The sequence below is a fragment of the Lepisosteus platostomus genome, chromosome 13 (assembly GCF_059453375.1).
Source record: "Lepisosteus platostomus isolate fLepPlt1 chromosome 13, fLepPlt1.hap1, whole genome shotgun sequence".
NCBI lineage: Eukaryota > Metazoa > Chordata > Actinopteri > Semionotiformes > Lepisosteidae > Lepisosteus > Lepisosteus platostomus.
In genome coordinates, this window is record NC_142623.1 from 44,677,672 (window position 1) to 44,691,301 (window position 13,630).

The window sequence follows — 13,630 nt, forward strand, 5'->3', positions numbered from 1 at the left end:
GTCTGGTTGCTGAACTTTAATGGTGGGCGATGTGGCTCCCATGTTATGTGTGAAATGCTCTGTGACTCTGGGGGAAATAAAATGTTATACTGTTTATACGCCAGGAAGTTCCTGATGTATATGTGCATGGAAAGTTTGTTCAATTCACTACATAGGAGGGCGAGAAGTTTGTGGACACTCACGAAAGGATGCAGTGTTTTGAGGGATGAGCATGTGGCTTAGTCAGTCCACGGTATTTATGAGTGGATAACAAAACCTACTTTTGTGTTTCAACATTTAACCATTTTCTTCATCTATTTTTTCTGCTTTGTCTTGCATTAGAAAATGATTTATTTTAGGCAATCAGGTACAGTGCTTTGAGATGCAAAGCATGAAAGATGTGCTTTATAAGTCAAATGTGATCTAACCGATCTAACTTTAAATAATGGGATGTGATTAAGAATCAGGTCAGCTTCTGAAATGACTCCAGGCAATATTTGGTGGTCTGGTGAATATTTGTTGAATGAGGAGCGACAGTCTTTGGATCTATTTTAGAGGCTGTGAAATGGCATTTTATTTCCCTGACATTGCAGAGTATGACAGGAGATCAGGCTGAAAATCTATTCTCACATGGTCTATTGTAAACATCCCACTGCTGTCTATGTTATATAAATTTAATCACATACCAATTCAAATTGAAAGGTGAATTTTGTATCAGGACCCCTACAAATCATGTTATGAAATACCAGTGCATTAAGCAATAATAATCTAAACTCTATAACAAACTTCAAGGACACCATCACTGCAGTGTGCAGAGGTTTGTTGTTTATATGTGTTGTTTATATTCTGGGTGTGAGCGATAATATAATTTAATGTACTTTTCAAGAAAGGTAAGAGGTCTCACCTTATTTCTAGGTCTCTAAAAAAGGTCAATTCCTTTTATGGAAAAAGTTAAAAAATTAAGCAATTTCTTACTTCCTCTGCATTTTCTTGGATTGCACCTTTTATTATGACTTTCATAGATATTATTGGTAATTGCATTCAGCTATATCACCCTTCAACTCACAACTGGCAGCCCACTGAAGCTCAGCAGGTGTGAGCCTGGTCAGTACCTGGGTGGGAGACTGGGGAATAACTATGGTTGCTGGTGGAAGAGGTTTTAGTGGGGCCAGAAGGGGTTGTTCATCCTGTGGTCTGTGTGGGTCCTTATGCCCACTGAATAGTGATGGGGACACTATACTGTAAAAAGACACCGTCTTTTGTATGAGGAGTAAAACCGAGGTTCTGACTCTCTGCGGTCAGTAAAAATTCCAGCGTGCTTCTTGAAAAGATTAAGGGTGTTACCCCGGTGTCCCTGTCTCTGAACTGGCTTCATCACTCTGCTCTCCTCCCCACTGAGTGAATGTACTGGTGCATTATTGCTGCTATCGCATCACCCAGGTGTGGCTACACTCTGGTGGTGGAGAGGAGTCCCCATTATTTGTAAAGTGCTTTGAGTTTAGTGTCCAGAAAAGCGATATATTGATTAAGTTTAAGGATTATTTACTGTTTGTTTATAATTAAACAACAGTTTAGAAATTAATTAATACATTTTATTTCATGTGTCAGAGTAACTTTAAAATCCTGCTGCATCTCAGAGTGTCCTGGGACAGTGTTGTTGTGTTTATATCGTACACACTCAAACAGCACGTCCTTGGAATTTCACAGGTCTGAGCAGCATTCCTTCCATTAAAGGCTTGGAAGTGCTTGAGTGGCTGTGAGAGATGGGGAAGAACCAGCTAACTATAAGATGCCCTCATAAATATTAAATGGCACTAAATATGTGGTGACTTTACTCAGATGTGCAACCTCTAACAAACTTCCCACTCCAAATTAACACTCACCCAACATCAAACAAGCACCAGTTTTCCACACAGTGACTCATGTCTGCAAAGCAGCAGACACAATCTGAGCAGCTGGATCTGGGCTGGGTTGCTCTGAGATGGGAAGATCTGCCTCCTTCCACAAATCCTAGTCATACCCTAACATTCCTGCGCCAATACATTAGACTTCACATCACCTCCTTTAGACTACCTTCCCATGTCCTATGGCTTTTAATTCAGTTGTAACCCAGTGGACAGCCTTACATTTCTGGAAAAACAAGATTTTTATTCCTTCCTTGTTGTTCTCTACTGCTCTCTCTGCCATGAGTGTTTTTTTTTATCACGTTTGGCAACAAATCAAGTTCCTGGACATTTGTTTCCTAGCAGTTGTTTGCCATTGGCTTTTCATTACATCTACCAGACGGCTCTGGTGAGAATACGGTCCTTTAGCTGTCCTCTGGAGCGTCAAACATTTTTATGTGCCGTTTTTCCCTTTTTATATTTGTAATAAGAAAAAGGAGAAGCTGCTACATGGATCATTTAATGAGAATCTATCCAAACTCAGTTTTGTAGTGAAAATGGCCTATTCCAACCCTCATTGATAACTCATCCATATCTACAGTACATTGCACCTCAGTCATTTCAGTGACCTTCACAATGCATAAAGAAAACACAGGAAGCATTCTTGACCTTATGTTATGAAAGGTTTCTGGGTTACATGCCATGTTCAGCAATATGAAAGCACTCATTATGCATAATGGACAAGGCTACTGCTTTCCCAAGCTTTAGATAAGGTCAGGTTGTTGAAGATTGAGGCCTGTTCTTTGCCAGCTAGGGAAGAGGCTTGGAAGTCAGTTTTTACCAACAATGATAACAGCAAATAATGAAGAAAAGCGATTGATGTGACTTCAGAAATATTAAAGTTTCTCTTCTTGTATTTTATGATAGTAAAGGAAACATCACTGACATGGCATACTGTATATGAAAGCTAAAGGGTTGATATCTTTTCACAGTATTGAACTTCCATATGGATGTACAGTATCAGAAAGGTACAGTATTCTGTTTATACATAGAGAAAAGGACTTTGATAATCCTACGGGTGAGCTTCAGTCAGTACACCAGGCTGCAAGGGCACATGTGTAATGTGCTTTTTATAAGCTATTACCTCAAACACACCAAACCACAGGCCACCCCCTGTTGTCCTAGTGTTAATCAAAGCACAATCACAAAATAAACCCTACATGTAGCAACAGATTAAAACCTTTTGCTGATATACATGTGATGTGCACATGCAAAATGAATTATATTGTTTTACTGCTTTACTGCTTTAGAGTGAAGTTAAAATGATATTAATAACTATTAAGAGCCCCATCTACTTTTAATTTGTTTTGGATATGTTCGCATGCACGCAGTTTTGTAATGGGTTGTATCTCTCTGCAGCACTGCCCTTCAGTGCACAACTTAGATTATGTAATTCCAGTGGTGTGGTTTAACAAAGATATGAAGAGTCATACAAAAGGCTGCGATTATTTTTAAAATTACCTTTCAGACCCGCTGGCAGACTACCCAGAATCCTTCAGTGTATTGCAATTGACACCATACTGTGGGCTGTTGTTGGCCCCTGTTCTGCACTGACTATGTGACTGCCTCCAGGTTACCATGAAACGGTGTGGCCATAATGCAGAAAACGCACTGGCTGGAATATTTTGAACCCATGATGCTTGTTTAAATTTCATCGCCTTCTGTTTCCTTTCATGTTTCAGTGTAATACATAAATGTCTCCACAGCAGTCATGGATGCCTCCAAAAACTGTGTTATTTGCTTAAGCGATAAATTATAAACATTGTGGCTGTACACATCATATTTAAACAATCAACAGTGACAACTACTTTTTTTTTGCATTCAAATTATGCCATCGTCCTGTCAAATATATTACAGATCTCACATCAGGATGGGACCATCTGCTTTCAAAGGGATGAACAATCAAGCGAGCTTAACTGTTTTCTCATACTGTATAGTGGCTCATAGCCAGCATCTGCAATCCTAGAACTACATTATATTCGGTCCAAAGCTTATGTGGAAACACTGAAGACTGCAAACTCTCTCTGTTTTGGTGGACTCCGGGGAAGTTTTGGGAATCTACTTGGGAATCATGCAAAGAAGATCCATTTCATCATGTGAGGGCTAAGATTTTGTTTATATGGGCAACAGCCCCCAGAGAGCTAGGAGAGTGAACATGCTGTGGTTCTGTAATGGGTAATGTTCAGATTGCTCATCTCTGACTATTCTCCCACTGAGACCCTGTCTTAAAAAGAAAGATTGTTTTTAAAATAAACATGTTTAGAAATATATAAATATAAATCATACCTAAATAATAGAAATACTGATAATTAACCGAGGGACAACAACATCCAGGAATTGGATACTCTGTGAATGTTTGGATTATTTGGTGGGATATGTTTGTTCTAACCTGCCCGGTTAAGGAGCAGCCTCCTGGCCACAGGACGAGGAGACTCAAACCCCAGTCAGACCGAACCCAGGGGCAGCTGTGAGGTGGAGATGAGGAGGGCTGCTGGAGATGAATATGAAGGGAGGAGTTTGTGCTCAATATAAAGAGCTGATTTCTGTAATGATGGAGATTAGGAACAGGTGTGTGAGATTGATTTTCATTGCTGACCCTCTCGAACCTCAGTTAATCACTTCCATTAAAAGACAAACACAAAAGTATTCTAGACTGATCAAAACTAAGAACAATTAAATTTAAAAAAAAATCTGCACACTGATAGCCAGCAACCAGACACAAATGTATTTGCTAGGTGTAAAATTGAAGCTTGAACTCAGCATGATGCAATGAAATGAAATGAAATCAGATTCTTTGCTCATTGATCGTTAAGCAACCTAATAAGCCAGATGGACTGAAAGACCTCCTGTATCTGGAACATTTCTTGTGTTCTAATTCTTTAGCACATTTACTGTAGGCGTGCAGGTACAGGTGTGACCAAACAGGTGTGCTTCTGTGCTTTCTCTCTCCAGTAAGCACTGGTTGTTAGTAAGCAAGGATGGCCCCGCTGTAATCATAACCTGTCACCAACATCTGACCCCCCTGACTGCCAGGCTTGCTCACAAAGTCCAAATTTAAACCTAACATATATTTCCTGATGCCAGATTTTACTTTACAGTGTGCACGGATTTTTACAGATTTTTTTTAAAAAACGATTGTTACTGTTGGTAAAAAAAAAGGTCCATCACACATAATCTAAAAACACAACGAGAAAATAATAACCTGGAAAGTGATGTGCTTCATACCATAGGTTTTAAGGTATAACAGCTTGTTTAACCCTGAGATTAACTTTTTTGTTCGCAAAATGAAATGCATATATTGTGTATATATAATGCATGTGTGACCATTGCCTTGAGCCTTGGTAAGAAACAAACTAATTCCCTGGAGACTGAATTCATATTCAGATAATCTTTCCAGATAGTTACCACCTCAATCTGTGCAGCGCTCCTTCAGACGTGCTCAGTGTGCTACCACACTGCTGTTCTTAGCCAGCGCAGAGGGGAGGTCGGGAGACTGGTTTCCACACACAAGTCCACCACACCGCTTCCAGTGAGAGTCAGCCCCCAAACCCTGGTTGCAGGACTCAGGTTTTGGTCATCGTGCAGCGTTGGGGATCAGGCAAGTGGTCGGAGTGCAGGTCTAATCAAGACGCTACCGTGAGGTGCTTGGCGCAGAGGCTTGGGGGATGGGACAAGTGTGGACACGAAGCCTTTTCTGATTATTTTGCATGGATGGCTAAGGAGAAAAGAGATCTGCTCTGAAAACCGGCCTCTCTTCATTTTGAGTAAGTGCATTTTATTTTCTTTAATGCAAACGACGTGTGGCAGAAGACGGTCCATATTTTGTAATGTAGTTTTTTTTTATTTGTCTTGCTTTTAGCGTTAAACGATTAAGAACTGGGAATACATTGAGTAGCACAATGCACATTAAATGTAGATTTTTTTTTCAATCTGATTCAACTGTTTTTGAGTAAGGGATCTAATAAACATCAGCGAGAGATGCAATATTTAAAACGCTAACATCTCTTGAGTTCGGGTGCGTTTTTATGTAGAGTACATTACCAGCATGCAACACTTCATAATTTCTGCCTGGGAATACAGTTAACATGCCGCTGTTTATTCACACCAAATGCTTCATTTTTCGTTTTAGTTCGCTTAATAAATACGGCTCAGAGCCGTTTCGCCGGATTATCTGGGGGGGAGAGCCAAAAAACAGCTGTATTATCAGATCAATTCAGTTCTGAGTATGTCTCCCAAATCATCCCGTTGTCATGGTGACCGCGCTATGAGGTTGAGTAATATGGCTGCATCTCGGCTCTGGTCGAGTACAGTTGATTAATGTTTTTGTCCTGTAGCACTTCTTCCCCCAAGTGTCGGTTCGGGTTTTTGCTCCGGGAGGGTGTCGTTTCCGAAGTGGAGAGTCCACTTTTTCGGGGGAACAGGTGCATCAGCGGGACTCAGCCTCTTCACAAAAAGCTCGAATGCTTCCCCTCCCCTGTGGTCTTAATTATTATATTTACGTGTCTAGCCTAATTTTATAGGACTGCTAATCAATTTTGGGAGCAGACTGTGCATATAACACAAGGGCAAATGAAGACGGCTAGCCTGTGATGAAGCTTGGCAATCCATTGTTACCCTTCGCAACGTAAAGAAACGCCAATGAAAGCAGCCCAAATAGAGGTGTCAGACAGCCAGACAGCTCCGTTTAGAAAAAAAAGAAAGACAGGCTAGACACGAGGTGCCAAATTTCACTTTTCTTCCTTGTCTGACTGGCTCTTTTTACGACGCTAAATTAAAGTGAAAATATCAACGTTACGGGGAAATGCGCATTGCTGCAGAAAACATGCTTGAAAGTATTACATGCAAACCTTATTGTAATGTTTGACTACACTATACATTCTAGTGTGTGACCTTGAAGCTGTAAACGTGACTGATAGAAATGATTAATGATGCTCCATGGCTTTTAGCAAGCACTAGCAATTCACTTTATATTGCATAAAGGTATGATTTGATGTATGGCTTTTGAAAAGTGTGCTAGCTGCTAAATTAATAGACTGAAGGGTGACTGAACTGCATCAGTAGCAGGGGATGCTGCTATTGTTTTATTTCATTCATTGTTTCTATTAAAATATATCTACTCTATATACGGTGCTATGCATGCATATATGTGTATATGCAGGTGTATAACATATAAGATATATACAGTAAATATATTCTGTATAGCAAAACTGAATGCACAAGCACCTTACCCTACTTATCTACCCCTGCATATACTGTACTGCATGTAAGTAACTCTCTAATGAATAAGGTTAGTAGGTCATCTTGCTCATTATGGCAGAATGCACTGCTCTCTAAATTGAAGTTGGAAATGCAGCATCAATAAATTATGTGGCCGCATAATGTATAAAGACAACAATTTCTTTGTTAACTACAGAAGAAAACGTTTTGAAAATGAACATTTGCAAAATAAAATACCCATGGGTGCTGTACACTGATATACTGCACTATATATTTTTACCCTACCCTTCTATTACAGGTGATCAGTGTGCCTGCTTGAACATCACTGTCAGGGTGTGTATATTTTAAACAATCCTTATATAAGCAACTGTTATTGCTACTGCCTCAGGACTCTTTGGTCCTGGGTTCGATTCTAGTGTGGGGCTGCTTCTTCCTGTGCTCAAGTGGATGTGCTCTGGCTTCCACCTGCCTTCCAGAAACATGCCGGAGAAATGAGGTGACGTCTGTCGTCCTGCCTTATTCCTGCCGCCCGTACAGGCTGGCTTCCCGTTCAGGATCGGCTCTCACCTTCCACACTATGCTTCCGGGAGACACTCCAGCTACCAGCACCCTTTCCAGGAATAACTGGTGGCTCGAGGAGCAGACTGAGTGGATGCACTGTTTACACACACACGCAGTTCCACATTGATCCAGTGTACTTCATATTGCTCAATATTGATCCATTCCGTGTCACTGAATTCTAATTCTAACATCAGCAAAACTGGCAAATTTCCACAATCGTCGATCTTAAATCAGAACAGCGTTGTAATGCACAGTAAAATCCTCAAATAAGGGTGTTTAAATTGTGAGACGTTCTTAAACAGACTGCAAGAGAAAATATCAGCAACACTGCCATAAACGTGCCTATATATTTCTAAAAATGCCAGTTTCATTTTACAGTATACCTTAGCTTGTGTCAACTACTGTTATTTTATAAACTCGAAAACATATTTTATATTGTTAGAATTTTGATTTAGGATCACCTTGAAAAAGTTGAGCAAAAGAAAAATAGGTAAATACGTTTTTAAAAAACAAACAGACTTAATAAAAATAAAGAGCATTTCAAGGACTATGGCTATACAAAACCCAACCAGCAAGCAGATGAACTTCACGATCTTATGCTCTTGGGAAGTGTAAGTTCTTCCTGCTTGTAGACCTTTAAATAACATTGCTAATATCAGAAGTTACAGCATTTAAGTTTTTTCGCTGGTTGACTGACCACATACAGAAAGACAGTTCTGGCAGTGGTCATTTTTGGGTTTTGGATTTCAGAATGGTCACTAATTTCATAATGACCTCTGAAACTTTATATGAATGTGCCAGTGTTCAGCACATGGAGATGCAATAAAAAAAAAATATGTACAGTAAACACATTTTTGTGATGAGGAATGAAACAAAGAAACAGTTGTGCTAAAGCCTGGGAGCTAAGTGAGATGCAAGCAAGCAAGATTATAGCCACTGAAAGATTGTTATAGAACAGGTAAAAGCATAAAGAGGGGGAATCTGTATTACTGGTTCTCCTGCAGAAACCACAGAGAGCAGGAAAACTGGATGAATTTATAGATCCACCTTTTTCCAGACTAACTGCAGCCCGGCACACACACAAGAAAACACTGTCTTGCACTAAAACCAAGCTCGGTCAGGAGTTTTCATCGTTTTGTCGAAGACGCGAGGGTGGTCTTCAGGAACACAGAAAACCCATATCAGAAGATGGTATAATTAGGACTCCTTGACACTGGCTATGTTCGTATATTATATAACTCATAGCAATAATCCATTCATCTGTTTTCTAACAGGTGAAACTAGATCAGGGCTGCAGGGGATCAGGGGAGCCGGAGCCTGTCCCGGGGAGCAGCGAGTGCAGGGCAGGACACACCCTGGATGGGATGCCAGTCCATGGCAGGGTACACTCATAGCAATAACATGTACAATAATTCTGTATTTCAGTTTTATTGTTAGTCTGCATCATGAGGCCTTTTATTAAAAATTGTATTTTTGCAAAGATCAAATCAAAAACAGTTGGTCTTTGTGCCCAACGATGCAGCTGTGTGTCAGTCAGCTATGTGGTCTTGCCCCACCTTGCCTCATGGTGAAGCAGAGCCTGTAGAGAGGGTCAGAGTCTTTCCCTCTTAGGTATCTCGGTATTAATAGCCAGCAGATTTCTTCTGGTTCCCTCTTAGTTTTCCTTCTTGCAACCCCTGCCGTAGTCATGTGTTTTCGCAACACAACTTCAACACTATTGCTAAAGCTTCCTAAGGAATAGATGCGACTTGATGGGTGGGTTGTGTTTTGAAGGAACGGCTGAGATTTTTTACAGGCTTCTCCTGGTGTGGAATCCAGGGAATGATATTCCCCTTGCGGGGAAGTGGGTGATCTTATGGCCACATGCTGCAGGTGCTGTGATGATATGTGACAGTGCCTCCTAACCTGTTCTGTTTGAAAAATCTCCTGCAAGATTGCTGCCCATGGTTCATTGCAACAAACATGTCAGTAAAGCCTGCCATTACAGAAATGAACCCTTGCAGGGTAGTGAAAACTCAACCCACACGTGATGTAACTGAGTTTGGCCATTATCTTTCTCCCCTTCACTGCTCACACTCCTGGACCAGACTTGAGACACACAGCCAGCCATTCCTGCTTGAGCAAGGCAGCCGAGGCAATGCTAGGGCAGTCTCCTGCTCCGACCCTCACCCGAACAGCTTCTCCTGCACTGGCCCCCAGGGACGATTGCCTCCACATGTTTGTGTTCATTAGGGCTCCTGTAACTCCAGAGAATCCTTGGGTCCTCTTCTGTCTTTGGGAAGTGCAGCTGAACCCGCCCAGCAGAGCGTGGGATGGCACACATAATTATGAATGGGAATCTGAATGGAAAAAAATACACAACTGTGAGTTTAGAGAAAACTTTTATAGCAGTTAAGTTAAAGTTTTGAAATACTGTACTTTAGGCTTGTATTAATGGGGGGGGGGGTTATTACCCCAGGCTAACTGTAATTAGCCACTCACAAAATATACTGTCGACCCAGGTGCAACCCAGCATGCACGCACGATGCAGCATTGTACATTTATCAGATGAAGTAGTAAAATGGTGCGCTCCCTGATTGATTCCAGTCCAGAACATGAGACCAATGAGACGCGTGTGCACAAGGCAGTCAGTTGTCAGTCAGGATATTTTCCAAGCCAAGGGCCCTTCGTTTTATGCTACTTGAAGTGTTCCTGTTCCTGTTGCCTCTCTGCTACAAAAAGCCATCTGTTTTCTTTTAGAATTCGATCTGTGATACTCTTTATATCATGGCAGTTATTAAGAACTATTTATTTTTAATCTATGGCTTTATATAATTGTACTTCCATATAACAAAGCAAATGGAAAATGTACTAGAAAATGAATTCCCTTCAAGGAAAACACATTTTTAGGCATCATTATTTCTTATCATCAGTCAAAAATGTGTGGTGCATATTATTCACCGTAAATAAGAAAATCAATGTCAAATATAATTAAATACTGTATTTTAATTAAGGATTCCTGTTTGATTTTGAGTTTATCAACTCCAAAATGAAACAAATACATAAACTGGATTTTTTTTTACAAAATGAAAATTGAATCACTGACAAAATAACTTATACAGTATGTATTATATTACATCCTATTGTTCTTTAAGGTTTTTGTTGAGTCTGCAGTAGTAGTTATTTAGCCACTGCCTCTGAAGGAATTCATTCCAGTCTTAGCGTTCTCAATGTAGAATCAGGTCCCACAGGTGAGAGACGAGCTAGTGAAGTCAGAGCATTAATCTTTTCTCTTCTGTCCTGAGCCTATTCTGAGCTAAGCCCATAGTTAAGGTCATTTGATGCCATGTACAGGATTTTTGCAGTGTGGGGAATTGCGAGTACTAAAATCATTCCCCTTCTTTCCTGTTAAAAGTAGGCCAAGCAGTGGAAAGGTATTTGATATGTTCATATTACTGCTCAACAGCAACATCCTGCTGTTGAGCAGTAATGACTCTTATCCTAGATAAAGCGTGAAACTGGAATACATTATTTACTGGTAAAACGGTTTAAGATCTGATTGCCAAAATGTTTCCACTCTAAAGGTTTGATTCGGTTACATACCTGTAAAACAGTTAATAGAGGAATCCACAAGTAAGCTTTGCTGAATAAGTTCCAGCAATGTGTCAGGACTCTTTAGGAAGTGCTTTTGTCAATAAACATTTCACCATACTGTACAGACATTGAAGTATGCCGCTTTTGGTTTAATTAAAAGATAATTTTAATGCTTTTTTCCCCAAACCATATTGAAATTGAAATTGATTAGTGCATTCCCTTACAGTAACACTGTGGTTTTCTGCAATTAGTATGGGGTCAGGCCTCCTGTCCTAATACTGACCAGGCTCAGATAACTATGACAATGGAGTTCCAAGTTCTCAGTTAAATAACTCTAAAGGAAAGTACCAGAATTAAGACCCATTAGTTGTATTAGCTGTGTAAAGGAAAACCTTGCATGATAGAAAAGTGTATTTATGTAGTTATCCAAGCAATTGCCTTTGTGTTCCACAGTTCTCAGAGTATGCACCAGCCAGACACTGAGGTCTGAGGAGATCAGGTTACAAGGTGTTAACACTTTTTTTTCCGTGGAGCTGAGTGAAGGATGCAGGGAAAAGTATCTGGTGTGTTAGTAGGTCTTCCTTGTAACATTGCTAAAAATCTTACAAAGACTACATTCTTTGCTTCTGGAGTGTATTGATCAATTGTGTTCATACCTTGTACATTAGTTACAAAATCCTGTAATTCTAATCCTCTAATCATGGCTTTTCATCAGCAGTGAATTTTCAATGATATAGAAAGGCAAGTTGTGTTTATTTTATTTGTATCCAAAATGCAGAATGCACATCTGGAATTTCGTGCTAAATCAACTTTTATTTACAGTTCATCAAGGATATTAATCATTTTTGGACATTACTGCTTGCTAAATTTAACATTCTTTATGTGTTAGCTAGTGTTTAGTTGCTGCTCCAAAAAACTTGCAGAAGGACAGCCTCATTTAACTTTTTTATTGTTTTCTTGGTGAGTCATCATGGTGCCACAGTTTAGTTGGCATTTTTTGTCTAATCAGAAACACTTGATAGAGCTCTTACTAAGATGGAAACATCTGACCTTTTGGGAATTAGTCATTAGTTTTAACGAAGGTCTTTCTCTTTGAATTTCTTGTTTGAGAGCACCAAAGCATTGCTCATTTCTACAATTTCTTCAGTAAGACATGTTTTCCACTCGATGAGGGGCAGTTTTATACTGTCCACCACTCAAGCATGAAATTTGTCCATAATCACTGTGGTTAGCATTAAGAGCAGACTCTCTGCTCTCAGTTCCAAAGCACTGGCAGAGAGTCTACTGTGCTGTGTTTGCCAGTACTTAGCTCTTCCTGTAAAGCCTAAATGTGGCTTGGTTTTCAGAGTGACTGAGATGAATTACTGAACATTGTAGACTTACCAGAATGTACACCAACTGATCCTGCCTGGCAGTGCCAATATTATTGAAATTAATAAGTACTGGAGCTATGGTTAGATTAAGTTCATCCCCTTCACTATATTTGCTCAAGTGCCAATCAGTACTGGAAATGCTCCATTTGTGCTGATGTCCCAGTATTTCTGTACACCCATGAAGGTCTCTAATCTAGTCACAAGTATGAGATCCAAACCCTGACTTTGTATTCAAAACAGCTGACAGGCTCTTCCATTGTGAGCCCAGTGAGTGAACAGTGACAGTCATAAGAGACTGTGGTTCATTGCTAACAGTCAGTAGCAAAAGATACATTGGCAGTGATCATTCTCTTTTTTTCATTAGATACTGATTTTTTTATATTATATTTCTTCAAATTAGAGCAGCAGAATTTCTTATTGTTAATGCTATAATTTGGTTTCATTGAATTAAAAACACTGCAGGTCTTAAACTAATATTATTGTAAATGGTGTTGGTAATATGTTTTATATGAGCATATCATGGTAATATATAACTGGAATAAATTGATTTTTCAACAGAACGTCAGGAGGAAGGTCCTCATCTCACCCGCTTCTGCACTCCTATGTACTGTATAAATACATATCTCCTCCTGAGCTTCCCTTTGCATGTCTCTCCCACACTCTCCCTCCTCCTCATCAACACCCTTGCAGCAGCTCCCTGGCTCATTCCTTGTGACAGTGAGGAGGGTTCTGCCTCTTCCTCCTTGAACTGAACAATCTCTGATACAATTAATTTCCATATCTCATTTAATAGGTTCTAACTGAACTGCTGAATCTGTACTATAATTTTTTAATTTGGATTTATTAGGGTATGAGGCTTATGACTCATTTTTTTCCCACCTGTATAGGTCACTTTACAGCCCTGAATAGATATTTAACACCATGTCAAAGGTTTTTAAGTGTATTTTGACATTTGTTTTACATTTTGTGAACAAGAAGAAGTGC

At 39.8% G+C, this 13,630-nt stretch overlaps 1 protein-coding gene across 2 annotated transcripts in view; it reads left to right on the forward strand.

The window, feature by feature from the left end:
- The first annotated feature begins 5,353 nt into the window (after positions 1–5,353).
- The window catches only part of psd2 (pleckstrin and Sec7 domain containing 2), a 109,819-nt gene continuing 101,542 nt past the window's right edge, over positions 5,354–13,630 (forward strand). The window contains exon 1 of one of the 2 annotated variants that reach the window (XM_088604906.1): positions 5,354–5,686. The gene's annotated coding sequence lies outside the window, so the exon portion shown is untranslated. The remainder of the gene's footprint in view (positions 5,687–13,630) is intronic. The other variant, XM_088604905.1, reaches the window with a different exon arrangement.